Source organism: Taudactylus pleione, unplaced genomic scaffold, assembly GCF_031769625.1.
Source record: "Taudactylus pleione unplaced genomic scaffold, aTauple2 ptg000006l, whole genome shotgun sequence".
In the NCBI taxonomy this organism is placed as follows: Eukaryota; Metazoa; Chordata; class Amphibia; order Anura; family Myobatrachidae; genus Taudactylus; species Taudactylus pleione.
In genome coordinates this window covers 13,246,765-13,270,531 of record NW_028284409.1, presented here as the reverse complement: position 1 = coordinate 13,270,531, position 23,767 = coordinate 13,246,765, and positions in this window count along the sequence as shown.

Genomic DNA, 23,767 nt, shown 5'->3' with positions numbered 1-23,767 from the left:
TTTGCATTCTGCACATGCATCGCAGTGCGTGTGCGCAAACCAGTCGGGAATCGATCGCTGCAAGCACACAGAGCCTCCATACAGTGATTGACAGGACCTGACCGTTTGAGGGTGGTGACGGGGGGTGGTCAGAGAAATGCAGGCGTGCCTGGGCATTTAAATGCCATTTCAGGAGCGTGCATAATTAAGCCCCAGCGACAGCATACGCATCCTAACATCTAGTTATACACACAAACATTAGCAATGTCTGTGGTGGGTCCGATGGTTCTCGATGTTACCGATGTTTTCGCTGTCTTGCGAGAACGTAAGTAAAGGGAAGTAGCCGGCATTATGTAGTGTTGGGTGTCTACTTATTGTGCTGCAGTTACATTGCGTATGGAGTCATTAGCATATTTTTGCATCGACAGGCTACGTACGAACGCAGTCGTGCGATCAGGTCTGAATCAGGCCCATAATACACAATGACGCCACTCTGGGGACAGAGGAACATAATCAACAAGAGCATATGATGTGAGGGCATGACCACACTTGTACAATGATTAAGAGGAATCACATGCTCCATATTCAGGACAAGAGCTGGAGTCTTCCCCTATGGAAAATAATATTTCTCGATAAATAGAGGATGTTAAAGTTTTAGTGAAGTATGACTAGGACTGAAGAATCTTTAAAAAATTTATAAATTCAGAAAAAGTTCCACTGAAAATGAGAGACCTGATTTAACTTTAGAGAACTTATTATTATTTGTATTATTAGAAATTAATGGCATTCTGGAGTGTCTTATATTGTAGGGAGATGTCCCCTCTACTTGTTTGTGGCCTAGAGAGTACCGAATCCAAAGCATTCGACTAATCCAAGGGGGAAAAGTGTTTAACTACCTGGGACACATACAGTAGTGTTGTGGCTGATAAGCAGCTAAGAACTATGTCAAAAGAAGACCAACTTAAACCTAATCTGAGACACAATAAGGGGCATCTGGTGACATATTGTCACGGCCAGGGTTTCTCGGCATGGTAGTCACCGGGTATTACCTGTGAGGTCGTTATGGCGGGGGGGTCTCTGGCAGCGGTGCCGGTGTTTGGCGGGGGGCATTGGCTGCGCATGGTTCTGTGCGGGCACATTGTTACTAGGCCTGGTGAGGTCTGGAGGTGTTTCCGTTCCGTTGGCATGGGCGCTGCCATCTTGCCTGCGGCCATGTGATTCCAGCTGTCCAATCCTGGTAGGTCATGTGCTCATTCCAGCCAGTCACAGTGCGACACTGAGTATTTAGGAAGGTCCAGAGCCTTCCTTCCTTTGCCAGTGCAACATGTTTCTCAGCTGTGGCTGAGAGAGAGTACCTGTGACTTACCTGCCTGCTTGTATACGCTCCTAGCCTGAACCTTGCCTGCTCCAAGCTGATGGACTTACCCTGCACCCTCCATATACCTTTTCACCTGCTTGAGTACCTGAACCTGCTGTTTCCCTGCACCTTGCCTCCCTTCACTCCCAGCTGGACTTCATCACCTATACCTGAATTCGTTACAGCTCATCATACCTGCATTCAGTTACAGCTCATCATACCTGCATTCTGTTACAGCTCATCATACCTGCATTCTGTTACAGCTCACCATACCTGCATACTGGACTGTTCCTGCCTGTCACTATTTGGACATTCTCCCATTAACCCCCCTACAGTTATCAAGTGCACTTTAGTGCTATACCTGGACTTTTTCATTTGCCATTCCCGTGTCTTCTAAGCCACTTATTAAAAACACCACTTTTCATTTGAGGCTGCTTCTGTGTCTGCTCCTATTACCACCCCGGGTCCACAACAAAATCAGAACCTCACACATATAATTATCAAAGACCATATACGGTAGATGTGAAACCATCAGCCTGCCAATGTTAGAGAGGGTAAGATACGACACCATGTTGAAAATTAGGGTTATTTAGAAACAGAAGCTCAAAAGAGCTGATTCTGAGTCGCACAGATCTTTGTTCACAGACGGAACTCGTTAGTTTTTGCATACAACACACGTGCAAATGCTAATTTACAGTGTGCATCTTTGCATATGTCTGTCTTTCTGTGAAATAGGGCGTTACAGGGCGTAAACTGGACAGTGACAATGTGATCACAAGTAACCACCCTGATTTGTGGGAGTGTCGATGGTATGTATCTATTCAGTGCGAGTCATGCATACAACTAAGGGAAGTCTGTTTCAGACATATCTCTTGCACCTAACATGGGGCTGGTGCAAGTGCAGATACTAGTAAGCTCTCACGAGCAGGGCCCTCTTCTCTCATGTTCTTCTTCTCACTGAGGGGCCTATTCATCATACCTAAACTTTCTCTGGAGGTAATTAGGTTTAGTACTCGCATGGAGTTCTACCTAATTACCGGAGGAATTCATCATTCCTCCTCTCCATAACTATCCCGAAAAGCTGTCATTTTTGTGATGACAGCTTTTTGGGAAATAGATAGTTATCCCTCTCTACTCTAACTTACCGCAGCTGGAAACAGTGCTGCACATGCGCTGTTACATCTGTAAAACCAGCGCATGCGCAGCACTGCCTACAGCTGCGATAATTTTGTGTGCCCCCCAACCTATGCTAAGCCCCGCCCCGCCCTCCGTGATCATGGAACCCCCCCCTCCCTTAATTACACTTACCTGCAGTGATCAGTGCTTCGGTGATGTCCTCCGTGGCTCCGGTCATCTGACATCCCATCCTGCACTGGGACCCGGTCAGGTGACGACCGGGCACTAGTGCAGGCTGAGAGACCAGCTGACCGGAGGGAGGACATCACCGGAGCTCCGATCATCACTGGGGCCGGCTCCGGGCTCTGCTCTGCCCGTTAGAGCAGAGCAGGAGTCCGATAACCGGGGGAGACCCTGGATAATGCCACCTCCAGGTGGCATCATTATCACAGGGCTTTCCCCGGTATTTTTTCACAATTTATTTTTAGTAACTTGCACACAGATCGCATTTCCCATTACAATTATGGGAAATGCGATCTGATTACTAATAATAAGTGATACTTAGGGGTTGAGGTAGAATTTTACGAATTCTTCTCCAATTGCCCTTTAGTAACTGTAGGTGATACTAAAACAATGTGAAAAGGGAGTAAAAACACCCTTTTTCACTTTATTTTAGTAAAAATAATGTTAATAAATAGAGTCCTTTGAGTGCTGGTGCCACTAGGCTATTCAGCATAATGAAACCAACAGCTTCTGCACAGGTGTAATGATTTACTATCCCACCTACTTTGGTGTTGGTTCTGCCTACAGTTGATTTGGTGCTGTCCACATGAGGCCACTTCTAGAAATGTTTCCACTTTCAATGGCCTCTTTTAGCTCCCAATCCACCCCATGTCATTATACCACGTACTATTATATCACATCTGTAATATCAGCTATAACTCCCATGATACTAACACACCTTTCTACACCTGTACTGTGTAATCAGCCATTATACAGTACCATCTGTTATACCTCATTACTATTTTATATGGGGCAGTGTGTTTGTGTTTGTGTGTGTGTGTGTGTGTGTGTGTGTGTTTGTGTGTGTGTGTGTGTGTGTGATTCTATGGAGACTGTGTGTGTGAGGCTATGGAGGCAGTGTGTGTGTGTGTGTTTGTGTGTGTGTGTGTGTGTGTGTGTGTGTGTGTTTGTGTGTGTGTGTGTGTGTGTTTGTGTGTGTGTGTGTGTGTGTGTGTGATTCTATGGAGACTGTGTGTGTGAGGCTATGGAGGCAGTGTGTGTGTGTGTGTGTGATTCTATGGAGGCAGTGTGTGTGTGTGGCTATGGGGGCAGTGTGTGCGTGAGGCTATGGAGGCAGTGTGTGTGTGATTCTATGGAGGTAGTGTGTGTGTGTGTGAGGCTATGGGGGCAGTGTGTGTGAGGCTATGGATGCAGTGTGTGTGTGATTCTATGGAGGCAGTGTGTGTGTGAGGCTATGGAGGCAGTGTGTGTGTGAGGCTATGGGGGCAGTGTGTGTGTGAGGCTATTGGGGCAGTGTGTGTGTGTGAGGCTATGGAGGCAGTGTGTGTGTGTGTGTGATTATATGGGGGCAGTGGGTGTGTGAGGCTATAGGGGCAGTGTGTGTGATTCTATGGGGGCAGTGTGTGTATGTGAGGCTATGGAGGCAGTGTGCGTGTGATTCTATGGAGGCAGTGTGTGTGTGATTCTATGGGGGCAGTGTGTGTGAGGCTATGGGGGCAGTGTGTGTGTGTGAGGCTATGGAGGCAGTGTGTATGTGATTCTATGGAGGCAGTGTGTGTGTGAGGCTATGGGGCAGTGTGAGTGTGATTATATGGAGACAGTGTGTATGTGAGGCTATGAGGGCAGTGTGTGTGATTATATGGAGGCAATGTGTGTGTGAGGCTATGGGGGCAGTGTGTGTGATTCTATGGAGGCAGTGTGTGTGTGATTCTATGGAGGCAGTGTGTGTGTGAGGCTGGCTGGACTAGGGGGGGCACAGGGCTGGGAAGAATGGCTGGAGTAGAGGAGGGAAAGGAAATACAAAAATGGCTGGACTGGGAAGGGTGCACAGGGAAGTCTGGCTGGACTGTAAAGCAAGTGCAGGGAAGGTTCAGTATGCTTACCTGTCACTGGCAGCCAGTCAGGCATGAAGGAAACCGGGCCCGGATGTCAGCGTTGTGGATTGCATCGGCAGCCAGGGGGAAGAAACAGCGCTGGCGTAATTTTAAAAACGGCGTTGGCCGCAAGCCAATCACAGCTCGCGGACCGGCAGCCAATTAGGAGAGGCTGCTGCTGATTGGCTGCTGGTCAATATAAATAAATTTGTATAGAGAGGTAAGGACTGATGGGAGGAAGGAGAAAAGAATTGGGGGATTGTGTGTTTGAAGCTGAAAATATATGTCAGTCAACAAAATGTGCCAGGGATTATTGTGGGAGTTCTCACTTTTATAATATGGCCATACTTTACATGGTAAGAGGGAAAGTGCAGTGGGGGTTTGGGTTTGCGCAGGTGTCGGTCGGTCCGGGTGACTTGCACTCTCTTGCAGGCGGCCAAGAGCGCCACCCGATTTTCAGCAGTCTCCCTGCCTTTCCGGGAGGGTAGGAAAATATGAATATGGCCGAGCAACTGTCAGTCACATGTTAAAAGCATAGGATCTAGTTCATTGTTGCCTACTCCCCAGAAATGTCTGTGAGACACCTGAATTCTGGCGAGTAGCTCACCCTCCCAAATCTAACCCACTTCCCCAGTAGTAGGCGGACTATGGGCATGATTACCCAATTCACAGTGAATTTTGCTATTAAGCCCCACCCAGTGATGCTACAAATCACTTTATTTTGCAGTAGGGATTGATGCTGCCTTAAAAAAAATGTAAAATACAATTTTTTTAATTCTTTATCACATCAAGACAAAGTTTGATAATCCCATGCTAAACAACAGTAGCATCACATTGTTGTGACGTAGCATTAGGTAGCCTGCAGATTCCCACTGCATGACTCCTGATGGCTTCTTCCCCGTGTACGCTTGTCTTTTTGACTTGTAAATCAGCTCATGCATCACACATTTGCTGCCTAAATTCCACTAGAGGAAATCCTTTTGTACAAAGACTGTTTAAATGTTAAACAAGTGCTGTAAATATGTTTCTGTATAATTGATTGTGGGCTTTTATGTAAAATGAAGACAGTGAGCAATCAACTCTTTTGCATTTTTTAATAAATATAATAAAAAATAAGAGTTCCTCCTCTTTCTTCAATTTCACTCGCATGTTGTGTCAATCGGAAATTATCAACACATTTATTTTTGTTTCATTAACAAATCTATATTTTGTGCATTTCCAAAATTCATCATTAATCAAAAACATCATATAAACAGTGAGAGAACATGTCTGCTTGTTGTAGGCTGGTGCCCTGTATAGAATGAAAGTCACAAAGCAGTATAAAAAAATTGCAACTATAAAGCTTCTCAAATGAGCATGTACAGTACGAATATATGAACATAATTTTTTAATCAATATCATTGAGCGTCTTTTATTACTGGAACATACAAATATAATTCACACTGTGGATGTGCCATTTGTTATTTTATTTTTTTATTTTTTAATACACTAACATACACAATAATAAATTAAACAGATAATCACCTAAATAAAATAACTACAGATAAATAAAATACTAAAATCAAGGAAAAAAAAGGAAAGGGATGAATTACGTCAAAAAATTAAAAAAAAAACTAAGGGAAAGGTGTGATGATGGTATAAGTGTGACTAGATGGGTCCTCAGACAAAACTCCGATTTAACAATCACCAGTTTTAATAGATAAAGATTGAGGTGCAAGCACGACCACAGCTGACAGCAGGCAGAGGAGACCAGGACATTCGCCGGGAGGCAGTAAATATTGGCCAGTGTGGATTGGTGATATGTTTTTCTAATTTTAAACTATTGCCTTATTGTTAAGATTTGAATGTTTTTATGTTATATATAATATCTATTACATGTTTAAACACTATGGCATGCACCCTTTTGTCTTTATAATTTTATATTTATACTAATTCAATACATATATGAAAGTATCCTCCCTCTTTTTTCCCAGCCCACGGATATACAAATTAGGGGTGAGCGGGTTCGGTTCTACTCGGTTCCGTTCGGATTTAAAAACCGAATCTTATTGGCTATCCAAAACTCATGACAGCTGATAGCCAATAAGATTCGGTTTTTAAATCCGAACGGAACCGAGTAGAACCGAACCCGCTCACCCCTAATACAAATATGGGAAAACCATTGTTTGAAAGAGTGGGGTCCCCTCTATCAAATTAGGTGCCCCATTTGATGTTAATGTCTGTACCAGTGTGATTATCAGACATTAATCCCCTACACTACACAAAAATCATGGAGTCTCGGGATGGCAAGAGATCTTCCCCATGCCGACATGAAATAATTAAGGGGCATTCACTTTAGAAAGAGGGAAGTCCCCTCTCTCAGTTGATGGGGCACTTAGAACTTTTTGTCTGGTAATCACCTGTGATCATCAGACAACATAATGTTTTTCTTAGATAGGGAAGAGGGCATTGTGCCCTATATGTGGGGGCCCCTTGTTTGAAAGAAGGGACTCTCCTCTAGTAATTAATGGGGTTTATTTACTAAGCTGTGTTAGGAGATAAAGTGAACAGTGATAAGGTACCTGCCAATCAGCTCCTGCCATTTTTCAAACACAGCCTGTGACATGGCAGTTAGGAGCTGACTGGCTGGTACCTTATCACCGTTCACTTTATCTCCTAACACAGTTTAGTAAATAAACCCCTATGTCTGGTGATCCAGCGATAAATGGCACACAAGTTTGTCCTCACATATATGGGGCATCTAAAGCCCAGATCTCCATACTGTGTCAAACAGTAGTGAGATAACCCGCTGCAGCGAAGGGGTTAATCTTGAATGTATCAATAATATAATAAACACAGACATATATTAAGGGGGGTGATTCAATTAGCAAGATAGAAAACCTTGTGCCCCACGCGCCCAATTTTGGATTACCACGGATATATGCACGCTCCTCATAGCCGTGGTATCCAAATAAAAAAAATAGTAGTCGCTGGGTTTTCAGAGCTGAAAACCCCGCAGCACGTAAAAAGAATAGAATAAAAAAATTACACTGACCTGCCTGGGGGTCTCAGGTGGTCTCTGTTGCTCCCGGTGGCCTCCCCTCCATCTTGTCACTGGGGAGGGGGCTGCTGGGAGTCGAGGGGGCTGGGAGGCTCCAGAGACTGGTGGGTGGGGCAAGGGCTGATGGGAGATGTAGTTCCCACAGCATCGGCTACAGGTGGGAATACATTCACAAGGGGGGGAAAATCACACTCACCGGGGGTCACTCACACACATCTTACAAACACTCACACACACTCACATACTCCTGCTGCAGAAGACTCGGCTCCAGATGCAGAGGACACCACTTTGGAAGGTGAGTAATCAAGGACTAATTAAGCCAATTGGAAACTTCCAATTGCTTAATTAGTCCCCCGGGGTATGGGGGGGCTGCCGCTGGGGTCCCAAAGCGAGTCCTGCTGATTTTTCCTACAATTAACGATTTTAGGAAAAATCAGACTTGATATGGAGGTGCGAGAAAAAAAACTTGGTGATGTCTATAGAAATCACTGTGTCATATTTTCAGTCCCCTAATTGAATAGCAAAACCCCACGGCTTTGGGAAAAACCAGTGCTGCAGGGTTTTTTATTTTTCCCGCCCGCAATTGGTTTTCACCCTAACAATAAATACTGTTGCATTATAGATAAAGTGGTTTTAGCACATAACTAAACAAAATGTCAGATTGATCTCCTAATGTTTCCTTATTTTATTATAAACCTTGCTGTAATTTATATACTGTATCGCTGGATAATAGGACACAGTAATCACACTAAGTGACACGTGAGGTCCTGCAAACTTCTGCAAACCTACATTGTTCAGGCACTGCCTTCTATGCCATTAAATTGAAGAGGGTTTGAGAAGTTCAGTGGTTTAGGCTGTCCAAAACTCAAATCATTTTCCCACTACTTAGTATTATAATCACCACTGATTAATTCAGCTGGGAATTTCACATAGGGCCAATTGGTGACCTTTAGTTGGAAGTGCACTAGCTCAATTGTTAGGGACTTGTTACCAATACCTAGTACCATTAAACTAAAGAACAACACAGCTCTGATATGCAAATTTTTACAGCACACCCATAATGCAGTTTAGAATTTTACAACAGATTTCAGAGCTTTATAACAACAACCACAAATAAAGGGGACCAATAAAAGAGTAGTGATGGATGGGCTGATTCCCAGTGGAAATATACCATGTAATCTTATGCAGACAATACATTATGGATAGCTTTGTGATGATTGTGGTTAATCATCTCCCTCCCGCACTGACCCATTCTCCCCTGCCTCTGCTAGTCAGATGAAAACTACATTGCGGCCACATTGAGGGGACACGAGTCTTGGGTACAGATGGGAACACAGAGCCATTACAATCTGCTGCATGCTAGGAGGACAGAGAAAAGGGGGCTGCAAGTAGGCAGCTTGTCAGCAGGGGACAGAACTGGGGGCCATATGCCTCTCTTCTATTCCCTTCTGTCGCCAAGTCTGCTGTCTCATCCTTCTGTCAGGGGACACTTCAATGATGAACATTTTTAAAAACTGTTTTGTATACCCAGAAACAATCTTTCTATGGATTATTGTCCATTAAACACCTTCATCATTTTTTACGTCATTCACTCTTTCAACTTGTTTTTAAATTTTTTTACAGTGGTAGCATAGTACAGGATGGTAGCTCACCATGTATATGACTGCAGAGTATAATAATGAAACAAGCGTGTTTTTTCTGGTAAAGGAATTTCTTTTACAAGTTTACATACTCTATCCAGTATGGGGTCTTTTATGGTATTTCCAATTGAAAGTAACAAAAATCACAATTATAATACATTCACTTTTGCATTTTTTTGTTGTTATTATTATTACAATTAGTACTATTCTACAGGATTTCCATGACAACATTTTACAAACATTAATTAAAGTTAGAAGTAAATGGACATATAAAGATGAAAAGAAATGTTAGAGAGGGCCCAGCTTGTGTGAGTGTACTGGGTATAGGAGAAGGAATACAGATTATGGCAGTGGTTCTCATTCAGTTTGCCCCCTGGCAGCCTATTTGGGTTATTTGTACTGCAACACATTTCTAGTGAATATAATTGCTATTAGATAAAAAGTTTAGGCTCCTCAATATATAAAAGCAACAAATGTGCTATAAACAAGATTTTTTTTTTTTACAAAGCCTCAAGAAAAGAGTAAATTGTACATATACTGTATATATTACTCACATTACAGTTTACTACTTATGTGGACTATAGTTTATTGTCAATTTATAATTTTTCCTGAACAGCACCCGCTCATACCCACTCAGACACTATTCCCATACTCACACATTCTCGTGCTCACTTACCTGCTCCCTGGGGGACACAAAAAGTAGGTAGAGTTGTTGACAGAGCAGGTGAGTGATAAGCCCACACATATGATTCATGGCATGAGTTTCCCTGGAATTGTGATCACTATAATTGTTCACCTGGGAACCCTTAGTTTAAAGGGAAAACAATATAATTTGCCTTTGGAAGGTGAATAGCAAAGTTATGTTTGTTCTGAAATTATTTTGCTATTTGTGTGCACACATGCAAAGAATCAGAAGTAATCTTCACTAGCAACTAACTATGTTGGGACACTGCATCTCAAACAGTTTCCCTACCTCTTACTATCTAGTAACTGCACATCTCTGTAAATATGTTCTTCCCACAAACTACATGACATTTTTTTATCTTTTGCACCTCTGTATATACTGGTTTGTTTTCTACAATATTATCTCCTTGTCAGCTTTGCAGTACTTTGCAAAACAGAACATGCCTAAAGCCAGGAACACACTAGATGATATGTCGTCCGATCCGGTGGATCGGACAACACATCGGGCGCATCGGCCAGTGTGTACCCGCTATGTATGCAGGTCCGACAGGCAATATTGTCAGCGGGGGCCATGCAGCCGAATGCAGCATGACTAGCCATCATTCCATTGTTGCCGACATCGGCAAGCGTGTAGGCACTTGCCGATGTCGGCACCCTCGTTGGGTCCCACCGTGTACGACATTGTGCTGGGTACACATCGTTTAGTGTGTACCCAGCATAAGGGGGAGAATTATCAAAGCTTGGAGAGAGATAAGTACCAACCAATCAGCTTCTATCTGTCTCTCCACTTTATCACTCTCCAAGCTTTGATTAATCTTCCCTTTATACCTTTACTTTATGGAAACTAAGCAGGGGTAATACAAAATACTCCTGTGGTGGAAGGAGGGAGACCATCATGGTATGCAGACTGCTTGTCCCTCCTCCTCTGGTTTCAATGTTTGGCTGGCATTACGTGACCTCACTGTGTTGTTCATTGGAGGTCATGTAATACAGTAGTTGGATGCTCCAGGCAAAGAATAAGTTCATATTTATTCTCTGTTTTATGAACCACCATTTTATTTAATAAGAACTGGGGATCCTGGTGGATAAAATGAGCATGAGGCACGGAAGGAGCTGGGGACCACAGGTGAAGGCTTGCAGCACCATACAGGACTGACTGTTGCTCATCACTCATCTAGAGTCTAGGCCAGCGGTGGCCAACCAGTGGCTCTTCCATTGTCCTGATGCCGCTCTCCTGCCGGCTCCCCTGACTGACACTGACTGCTGGAGTGACACATGGAGAGGCTGCTGTTGTGACACATCAAGGGCCGCTGGAGTTACACATGGAGAGGCTGCTGTTGTGACACATCAAGGGCCGCTGGAGTTACACATGGAGAGGCTGCTGTTGTGACACATCAAGGGCCGCTGGAGTTACACATGGAGAGGCTGAATTTTTTGTGGAAGTGGCTTTTTCAGTGTATTTTATGTGGATGAGGATTTTTCAGTGTATTATTTGTTAATGTGGCTTTTTCAGTATATTTTATGTGTAACTGGCTTGTTTCAGTGTATTTTATGTTTTTTTTATTTTTTTAATAATGTTCTGGCTTTTTCTTTCCCTTTCATAGTTACCTCCACGGTGATTGTGTGCATGCGGTTTAACATACTCCTACAAAAATCGTACCAGAGGCGTGGCCTAGCTGGCACAAGTCCACACCCCTTTTTGCACTTTTTCATGTGCGCCTTTGGCGCGTGCATGATCACGGCTCTTTGACATACATGCAGATATTTTGGGCTCTTTAAATCTGACTGGTTGGCCACCCCTGGTCTAGGCTATGTCTGTTTGATTGAAGTACATATGTCTCGAATAAAAAAATTATAGCAGCATTATTACTAGGTCTAATACATTTCAATATAACATAACTATTTCAAATTGTATTATATTTGACATTGAGCTTTTGCCAATGATCCCTCCTCATCAGTCTCTGGCCCTCATGCCCACGTCCTCACCAATCAATTCCCCATATGACCTCCTCCTGCCCATTCTGTGCCCCTTGTCTCACCAAATTGTCCTCTTCTCAGGCTGTTGTGCTGCCTGACTGGAGACGTCACATTACATAATGAAGTCACAGTGACAGATTGACAGTAAATATAAGTATCCTGAGAAAAGTGTCAGAATGATGTTCTGTACCTTTTCCCTCTCCACTTTAGCTGGTAGTGGAGGTGTCTGAAGCTCTGCAACTTACATTTACTTCAATAAAGCTGAAATTTGGCTACAAATTTGTGATTCATAGCTTTTTTTGGTTCTGATGAAAGAAGAAATAATTACAGTTCTCTTGTTGATGTCCTGGAGCAGTGGGTTCCCCATCTGATACATAGATCCACATTCCTAGTCTGATACATAGATCCACATATTCATTATTATGTTTTTGTTAATGGTACTCTCATGTACAATCCTCTGGCATTTGTATATGTGGATTTTTGCTGCCACAGATGTGTCATGCTCCTTGTTGGACTAGATGTTGCATTTATATGCTAATTATCTGTTTATGATTCTTAACCAAGTTTTATGGGATACATTATATTGCATGACAATCTTTCAATAACATATACTTAAAAAAATAAAAATATATATATATGTCATGTGGATTTAGGTGAGAAATAAATTGGTAAAATAGTGTAATATGGAAGTGTTCTTTTTGATAAAGATTTTTGAAGGGTGTCACTTTTTATTTAACCATATTTTTTGGTGGAATATGACAGGTTCCAGTGGCTGTTGGCCGCCAGGGCAAACTGGTGCTTGCAGTTCTATAAGCTTCAGCAATTTCTGGCAGCCATGGTTATGCTGGCACTTGTAGTTCTGCAATCGCTAGCATAGCCAAGAAGTTTAATGCTGTAGGGCTTGCTGGGAGCAGTAGTGCACCAGGGCAACGTTTTAACTATACATTACCCCAACATCCACCCCACCAAGCACATGGATACAGTTTAGCAAAATATTTAGGCAAATTTACTTTTTGTAGCCAAGCAAGTTGGTTTGTTAAGGTCATATTGAAAAACAACTTTGTAATTCCAAGAGCAACTCAACAAAAATTATTAATACATTTGCATAAGAAGTAATTTCTACATGAACTGGAGATTCATTTCTGTCTTACATATATCTGCCACTATTCCACCACTATTTGCTGCACAAGGTGAAAAGTGAGAGAATTCAGAGGTCTACCGAGTTTTCCTAATTCTAGACACTCCCCTCTGTCTGTGCATTGATACTTACACATCCATTTAAACAGATGAGTTTGCTGCAACTAAGATCTATCTTTGTCATATTCATACAATCTGTTTGATCTTTAGCTAAAAGTTTACCTCTTTCCATGGATGAATTAATTTCTTTTTCACAAGTTCCACTCACATTTTGTTGCTAATAAAAACAAGGATGTAAATACTATTAAGTACAAAACAGCCTGCTGCCTAATTGTTTCAAGGCAATTACAGATTATATTGAGCCATTCATTGCGCACAAACCAGTTTTTCTAAGACACCAGTTCCCTGTACCTTGAAATTTTATTGACCTAAGAATTTCATGTACCATATGTTGTGATAGGAGACTAGCTGCAGTTCAGCAAACAACTTTCTGATATATAAGTGAATGATCACCTGATTTTAAATGTGTTTATCTAATGAGACAGTAACAATAATTTACTGTGAACATAAAAATTCCCACTGTTACTCAACATACACCTTTGGCTAAAAAAGGTTGATGCACTGAAATATGCTAATGAATATCATCTTGGTTTTTAGCAAGTCGGTAATAAAATTTGCATTTGATATTGTGCACAGTAAACTGGGTTATTAGCCTTGAAAATGAGTCTCATAAAATTTAAATATAGGCTTAAATCATATTAACTGTCTTGTAGATTTTCCAAGAGGCTCTAAGCATTGTGTTTTGTTTCCATAGTGTTGAGAATGCAGATGTCATTCTGCCTTCAGGGGGTGTCCTGGAATGATCCATGAGAGCCCTTAGGGTTTCTTCTGCTTTTTTGGGACTGGTCTTATCTTCAAGAATAAAATTATAATTCTGGAAACATGTTTGAGCAAAATATTTAACAATCGCATTGATGCTTTTGTTTTCATGCCACATATAGAAGGAAATATATGTAGTTACTATATGTGTTAACTGTTTCACTGCAAAGCAAAAATACTGCTTTATGAAGAATTATCAATATTTCCTTGGCCCTAATAAATACCACCAATTTCATATATTCAATTTTCACTATCTTGTTACTTATACTTCCTTATCATAGTGAGCATTTCTGAAACACAAAATTGTTTGCCAACTACATTTTGCTGTTGTACTGGGTACCCTGTGTAAAACAACAATGAGGGGGTCACCAGTATTTAATATTAACGGGCCTATGTATTAATAATCGTGGCACTGCCGTGATTATTAACAAACCGTATTGCGGCAAATATTTTCATTTTGAAATAAAATATCCCTGCTGTATACTAAACTAAACCCACAGGGACAGCGATAGCGATAACTGTCCCTGTGAGTTACTTCCTCTGAATTTTGGAGGAGTCTTTCCCCTCCTCCGGGGGAATCTGACACTACTCATGCACACTGTGTCAGTTTCCACAATGGTCCGGAGGCTGTGGGAGAGGGATCGGAAGAAATAAATCCTCAATGGGCTTAAAGTGTTAAACCACTAAACTAACGGAACCAAACTCTGAAACGCAAAGCTTTTCATACATTGGTACACAGCGGTCAGATCGTAGTCCCCATTGATAATGGTGACTGCAATCTGCAGTGCTAATTAGCCTTCTGCAGGAGATTTCTGTTAAATATCCAGCATTAGACTATTTAGTACATAGCAACAATTCATAAAATTATGCAGAAACTGCAGTTTCTACATAATAATATGAAATAACGCTTGATAAATAGGCCTCTAAATCACTTTTTTTAAGTTTAATGTAACATTCCCAGTTACAATCACTTCAGTTCTTTAGCTTTGCTATAAAGTATATTTCACATGCATGTTGATGCTGAATATTTTAGCAGATGTACCTGTGCTTAGTATAGACACATGTGAGGAGGGAGGATGAGCTGAAAAGGACAGTTTATATACTGTATGCCAAACAGTTTCATTTGTTAGGTCAATGATAGGTCCCCTTATTTATAAGATACGTAAAACATTAGTAAAATATGATAAAATATTTAGAGTGCATCTGTAATGGATTTACTTGCATGCTTATTTTGCAGTTTCTGTTCTTGTTTCTCATTGATCAGAAATGATGTCAGCATCTCTGAATATTCCATACAACATGGAACAGTTGAGTCTTCTAAGGTCACTTATTCTGAGAAAAACACACAATCAGCATACAGTAAGGTAATAAACTAAACAACAAATATATCAATTGCAGTTTTAGGGGCCTGTACCTGTAGCAAATTACATATTGTAACAATGTTGGCAGGAATATTTATTATTGTACCCGTAATGTAGCAGCTGAGACAAAGCTAACTGCTAACAAAGTGTCTCTATAGACAGACCGATGATTGGATCATTCCGATGTGTAACATTAGCTCAGGTGGCAAATGGACTCACAGAGCTATAGAAAACTATAGCTCTGCCAAGGTGTAACATACAGCAAAGCTGGTCATACACTGACCATCATTCAGATCTGCCGATGAAATGACTGTTCAGCATAATTGTCGATCAGTGTATTGACCTAAAAAATCGGTCACAGGACAAAAATTGCTGAAAATGGTCTGGATCGTTTGATTGGATTATCACACCTGTCTGATCCTCCCAACAGTCATTCAAGAGATTCCATGCTATAAATGTGGGCATGGTATATTATGTCAACAGTCACAATTTTGAAATTCATTAGGCCAACATGACCCTAATTAATACACTACTCCTAATCCTTACCCTAATGTATATGTTAACATTATGAAATTTCCGATGTTGACATTCTGTCAATATTAACATTTTGCATGTGTCAACATTAATGATGTCGACAGTTTAACCATGTTGACACCATCAATGTCAACCTTCTGCTGCCAACATAATGATTGTGGACTTTCTGACTGCATACCTGCAGTGTATGGAGGTGCAGTGATTATCGTCCTGTCACTCTGTTCTCTCTGGTCATTGGCATTATCGTGAGGTCTATGGCCAGCTTTAAATCAGTGATTGCCCCCCCTATGTGACACACATTAGCAAACACACAGATAGCTACTACAAGAAATAAGAGCTATACACACACTGAATTAACAAAAAAGCACATACACATGACAATTCATTACTTTCCTACGTGCTCCCCTTTTTTATGCTCAGATCCCCAGCACCTGCTCTCTCTATGCCCCTCTCTTCACCCACCACTCCAAGCTGTAACACTACCCACACTGTGCTCTGCTCTCAGGGCCTTATTTATCAATGAGTTTTATCACTCACAACAAGTGATAAAACTCATTGCGTATGATAATGGTGCTCCAGCCAATCAGCTCCTAACTGTCATCTGCTGATTTGCAGGAGCACCATTTATCATACACAACAAGTTTCATCACTCGTTGTGAGTGATAAAACTCGTTGATAAATCATCAGTGACATAAGATGTTCCAGGACCCTCCCTTGTGGCTGGTGATTGGTGTCAGAGCAATAGGGGTGGCAGGGCTGGTGATGGAATCATTACACGAGGGTCTTTCCCTTCTACTTTGCTTTATGTATTAAAATGTCATAGTTTTATTATAACACAGTTTTACTATCATAATAATACAAACATGACATCCACAGTAACATGCCCAGCCAAATAAAAACTCCATGTAAATGCTCCACTAGCTGTACAATATAATCTCTATGTGCACAGCCTTCCTGTAGATGTTTCTGTTTTACTTTTTGATAAAATTTACAATTACATAAATATCAATAACATTGTTTGGGATGTAGTTATGAGACCAGCGGCCGTTTTGCCACCGGTCTAAATCCCGACGGGGGAAGCCCAACAAGGAACTTAAAATAGGCATCAAAATACCGCCACCTATCTTAATCCCGATGCCAGAATCCTGAAGTACGCCAGCACGAACAAGGTAAGTCTGGGACACCCTTAGTGTTAGGTTTAGGTAGCATAGCGGGGTTAGCATTAGGTTTTAGGGGGTTAGGGTCAGACACCCCTAGGGGGAGGGTTAGGCACCACTGGGGGGGGTTAGGCACTAAGGGGGGAGAGTTAGGTTTAGGCACGAAGGGGGGAAACAGGTTTAGGCACTAACGGGGAGGGTTAGGGTGCGGGGTGGAGTGGCTTAGGCTACAAAAAGGGAGGGTTAGGGGGAGGGTAAGTATACTTACCCGACCCCTTACGGGATAATAACCATCAGGATGCAGCTGTCGGTATTTTGACAGTTGGCATCCCGACAGCCAGCATTACATACCGATTCCCATTGTTTCCCATCATAAAATCTTTATAAAATTGTCAATAAATTATAATCACACCCACGTGTTATGCTAACTTCCCCACTTTCTAAATGAAACCCCTTTCAACCCCACTAGCCTCGTACTCATAGTAATGTCACTGTCTCATTTCTTCATAGCTGCACCATATAACAAAACAACTCAACCAATAAACTGCAGAACCAAGATCACCAATGAGGTCAATAAATAAAGCAGGATTGCTAGAAGCCTTACTGTAACTAACACCAAGCTTGAATTATTTGGTATTTGGAATGTTGGATTGTGAAAGCCAGCAATGTACACAATGTGAAATGATATGGCAATAAATGAAGCAATGAAACACGCAGTACGGTGTTAGTGGAAGCAATGAAACACGCAGTACGGTGTTAGTGGGACATGTTTTGGCAAATGCTGCAGATCATATTGAACCGCTTGAAAAGTATACAAGACATGTCTGTCTGCTGCTTCCCATTTTTACCAATCTGACACACTTTATTGGAACCTGTTGTTCTCATACATTATCATGAGCCAAACGCACACTGCCACTGGCTCCAATACAACATGCTTGGCACCTCTACACAAAATCATTGCTTGTTTTCCTCTTTTCACTATGAATATAGACAAATGAGTTCAGTCACATGTGGATGAATTCATTAAGTAATGTCACATGGAGAATAAATGATTCCATAATTGAAATCTTTCCTCAATCCCAGCATTCAATGTGTAATACATTCCAAGCACTATACTGTATTACCACCACTAAATCTAAACTACTAGTTTCTTCATATAAACCCCCAAAAGTAACTACTAATAGCATGTATTTGACAGTCTCCATATTTTGGCACAATTTTCTATATTTGATTTTACATTTACATTTTTATAGCACGGAGTGCAAGCTATTGCTCTCGATTATCTGTTATCAGCCATTCCAGAGTGAAAGCGTTCAATTGTCCTTCATAAGAATCTAGACTCACCGATGTTATCTCAGCCATGCATAGTAAAAATACCTTCCACCACAATCACAACCACTTACACTTTTTTACATATTTATTTATGAATATTATTATTAGTTATTGATTATTATACTGTAATTAAATTATATCTTATGTTTAGTTGCTTTTAAAAGGGTTGCCCACTTAAAAAATAAAAACAGCTTGTGGCCATCATATTGCAGTATTGCAGTTGGTTCTGCACAGCAGGATACATGCCTACTTAGACCTGGGTACAAATCTCACTTTCTTTTATGTCACAGTTTTATTGTACTGTAAAGTTTTTACATCCACAGGCGAAACTAAACATTTGGTAATGGGTGGTCCAAGTACCAACCCTTCACCAGAACTTATGTTACCTTCAGTGTTCAAAATAGAAGAATCAGGGGCATTTTAAGAGAGGGCCCGTGTGCAGCCTTCTTTTGGGCCCCCTCCTCTCTGGCAGAAGACTGAGCGCAGTAGATTATGGCTTAATGCCAGAATCTACTGCGAATGCGCGGGTCTCCAGGAAAATTGTTGCCTGCACCCTATTCCCGGGGACATCTTTTCTGCACATGTGTGAGTCAATGGGAAATGCCCGCCACCATTTTCCCTGTGATTTTTGCTGCTCTGCAGCACCAGACAGGGGCGCATGTGCACAGCACACACTGAACCCATTGTAGATACGTCCCTGAGAAGTATGTTTTCAGAGGCATTGTATGCGCCCAAAATTTAGGCGTGATCAGGCATCGTGAAGGGTGTGGCCACTTTAAATGGGGGTGTGTCATTATGACACTTCATCCATTTCTAGTCACTCTGGGAACATTCCTCTCCATTCTGTTCCAAATACACATAATGCCACACAGTAATGCCCCTTATTCACATTGTGCCACACAGTAGGGCACCTTATACACATTATGCCACACAGTAGGGCCCCTTATATACATAATGCCACACAGTAATGCCCTTTATTCACATTATGCTGCACAGTAGAGCCCCTTATTTACATTATGCCACACAGTAGGGTTCCTTATACACATTATGCCACACAGTAGTACCCTTATTGCACATTATGCCACACAGTAGTTTCCTTTATTCACATTATGCACACATTATTCACACATTAGTTCCCCTTTTTCACTTTATGCCACACATTAGTTCCCTTTATTTACTTTGTCACACAGTAGTGACTCATCCACATTATGACACAGTAATGCCCCTTATTCACATTATGACAGCCACAGTATAGCCCCTTACACACCTATTCATCTTCTTTCCTCTGATAAACCCTTTTTTCCTCTCTCCAGCTCCTTGGGTTCCTGGGAAATGAAACCCTGGCTCACCATTGGTCAATAGCAGCCACCTTTCAGTAGCCTTTGATGGGGCAGCCCCTGCTACTCAGAAAGATCTCTCCTGGATGGCAGTCATGGGGTTACAGCACAGAACGGCCAGGGAGCAGACAGCCGCAGCCCTGGATCATTAACATTGTACTGGTCTAGGGGGCACATGGCACCCTTCTCCCTGGCCCAGACCCCCCCTGCCTCCGCAGTGCACTTCTCACAAGAACGGAAGCATGCATGCCCAGCATCATGGCGTCACCGCACGCTCCTGCACCAGTAGGATCAGATGATGGTTCGGATTGGTGCCAAGGCAGGGGAGGTGGAGCTGGTGAACAAGAAGGTCCTCCCGGGCAGGCGTGGGCTATACAGCGGCGTTAATGCATTCCTAACTGGGTGGCCATTAATTACATTATAAAATATGGCAAATTGTCGGTGGAGGCTAATGGGTGGTTCGGTGCACCCACGGACCACACATTAGTTTTGCCTATGCCTAAGTATAAGAAACAGGTCAACCATAGTAAATTGCTTAATCATTGCTTAATCAGATATTAACCCTCAAACAATAACTCCAAGCTAAGGAAATACCCCGCTAGCTGTACTTTATTAACTTAATGTGCACAGTCCTGTTTGTAACAAATTTTTAGCATAGGTTATATCAACCAACAAACAAAATAGAGACAGAAAGGAGGAGAGTTCATTACATCAACACTGTCCTCATGGCTAGACATAGTCTTTGCTACATTACTTTCTGCCCCAGGAGTTCCGATGGGGTCTTGTCTTGCTAGCATTGGGTATAATTTCCTGAAAACCAATAAACCACTGATTACAGCAGAGACTTGTTTTTGTTATAAATCTAAAATTAAGCTAATCAAATGTTTTAATCCTTACTAGTTACCTACAGTACTGTATAAACCATACCACTGAACTTCCTTAAATCAGTGTGGCCTTCTCATCAAGAAACATGTGCCTTCTCAGCATATTCCTGAATATTAGGAATTGATTCTGTTCTATTTTTCTGCCTTTACAAATCTTCTACATCCCTTTTGAATGTCCTGTGCCCCAAGTAGTGAGTGCAAACTGAGATACTCATCTATATATAATAACAGTTATGACAACTCATGTGCACATGGTGCTCAATAAAAAAATTATTATAATACTTCCCAAATGCTGATATGTAGATCTTGTATATAGTTGTCAAAAATCTCAATGGCGATGTTTTTCGTTTATATATATAAAATATAAAGAACATCCAAATATAGTGTGATATAGTTAGATAACAAATTTATTCAAATATCTACCGATAAAATCAACAAAAACTTCAAATAAAAAATGAAAAAGATGGAGGTTGGTATATCCTCCAAGGCACACTTTACATACAATACAGTCAGTTGTATGTTCAATTTTGATACATAAAAATGATTCTCATACATGTAGATTCATATCCCTTATTTTTAGTAATGAATGGGGAATTACCAGAAGTCCCTCTTATAAGGGCCCGTAGTTTGTAAAGGTGGAGGTCTCCGGATAACTTCTCCCTCGGATCCTTATCAGGGGGTCTCCCTTATGTAATCCCAACTGGATAGATGATCCTGTCACAAGTTTTTGTTCATTTTATCTGTAGATATTTGAATAAATTTGTTATCTAACTATACCACACTATACTTGGATGTTCTTTATATTTTATATATGTATAAACGAAAAACATAACCATTGAGATTTGACAACTATATACAAGATCTACTGTACATATCAGCATTTGGGAAGTATTATAATAATTTTTTTATTGAGCACCATGTGCACATGAGTTGTCATAACTGTTATTATATATATATATATATATATATATATATATGTCTGAGTATCTGAGGGTGTTACTATTTTGATGGCTTATCTGCAGCAAAAAGAGTGCCAGGCTCCTGTAATCACTATTCATTACATTGATCATATTTACTATATCTGAGATACTCATCTGTATAATGTAGTGCAGTATTTCTCAAGCGCATTAATAATCCTGGCACATATCCAAAACTGATTGGGGAATCACAGACCTAGTAGCATGAGACAAAAGTACTAAATTATCATCCTTTTTTGCTATACTTTGCTATAATTTGTTACTATCACATGGACAGAGGAAATATTCAGCCTCTATGTTGCATTGCCTCTAGCTACAGTTGCCATGTGACCCTAGCAAATTATATGTGTGTGTATGGTCATAATTAAAATCAATCTGCATCCTACACTTTCTTAACTCCACTATCTTCTGAGTTCAATAAACAAATAAATGAACCAGGGGACTATGGGCCTGATTCAGACCCACTCGCGAGCGGCTGTCCGCTCGCAAGTGGGTCGATGTTATGCACTGAGCATGCGCACGACGGAGGGAGCTCCGTCGTGCGCATGCGCCAGACGCGACGAGCGAAGGAAAGTCCTTCGCTCGTTGTGTCCGATCAAAGGGGGCGTGCTGTCAATGTTGATTGACAGCACACCCCCTTTGGTGGGCGTGCCGGGGGCGTGCCTCCCTGACGGGGGCGTTCCCACGGGAACGCCTCCCGTCAGAAGCCGGCCCACTGACATCACTAGTGATGTCAGTGGGAGTGATTTTGGCTCTGATAGAGCCAAAATCACTCCGGAGCTTGCGGTTGAAAACCTCAACCGCAGGCTCCGGCTCGCAATTTCAATGGTCGCGATGGTCTCGACCATCGCGGCCATCACAAAGCACGCTCGTATAGCCTGTGGGTGGTGACCCACAGCTATACGAGCGTCCAGGAGGACGCTCCATGAAAATGGAGCCCGGCCCTCATTCAGAGCGTGCGCTCTGCTCAGAGCGTGCGCTCTGCTCAGAGCGTACGGCTCTGAATGAGGGCCAATATACAAAGTACTAGGACAACTCCAGCTATAACTTTTCCATCCTGCCTTTTCTGACATGCAAACCAAATCAGATACCACTAAAGGCCCCCATACATCAGCAATTGATTGCAGCAATTCTGCAATTTGCAATCGATTGTGTATAAAAATCTTTCCCTTTTTCAATCGATTGCAGATTGCAGAATTGTCACAATCGATTGAAAAAGGGGATGATTTATATATACAATCAATTGCAAATTGCAGAATTGCTGCAATCAATTGCTGATGTATGGGAGCCTTTATTGATCCTATTAATGTGCTCACCCCCTAGTCCAGTAGCCTTCCCAAAGTTCCCACCATACAGCCCATGACCCTCACTCACTCTACCTAATGCACCTTTCATTAGTTGAATTAATGTATATATGGGGGTCTGCATCCTAGAATAAAACGCACACATAATGAAATGGGCAGACAGATAAGCCCTGAATTAATCCTAACATGAACCTGGCTGCTGTACAAAAAGTGTCTGTACTAGAACTCCTGATTGACAATGCATACACCATATCTACATATCTCATAGAGAGATTACATGGTTGAGCTAGTACCAAGAGCTTCAACAAAAATGCCAGGCAGGCCATATTACCTCATCTGCAAACCAATGATGCAAAAACGACAGCACACTCTCCCCCACAGGCACTAGAGCAGTTGTTCTCAAACTTGGTCTTCACCCCACACAGTTGATGTTTTTCAGGGCATCTTTGGATCTTTCAAATGTGACACCTTTACACTTGCTAGCTGTCCTGGAAAATGTGATCTGTTAGGGGTCCTGAGAACCATACCCACTTAATATTTCTCCAAGATTTGAGAAATCTCCCCCTTATTCTCAAACCCCTTCTATTTCCCCACCAATAAGTCAGTAGAATTTGTTTAAAAAATTTTTGTGTTGTTATAAAGTCAGCACTTTCACCCTCTCTGACTTCACATTTGATTACTCCAGCTTATAATTTGCCTCCACAAATATTATAATTGTTTTTAAGAATGAAGCAAATCGGGGACAAAAACAAAAAGTTAAGTTCAATACTTGTATACTTCAATGAGATAGAAATGATGGTACCGTGTCTTAAATAATCAAACATTAGGAAACAAAACATAGCTACATTTTTGGATTTGTAATTGTGCATGCACAGTAATGTAAATACTCATATGAATCAAATAAACAAATGGTAAAAAATTAATTATAGCTCTTTTTGTGATTATTCTAAAACAA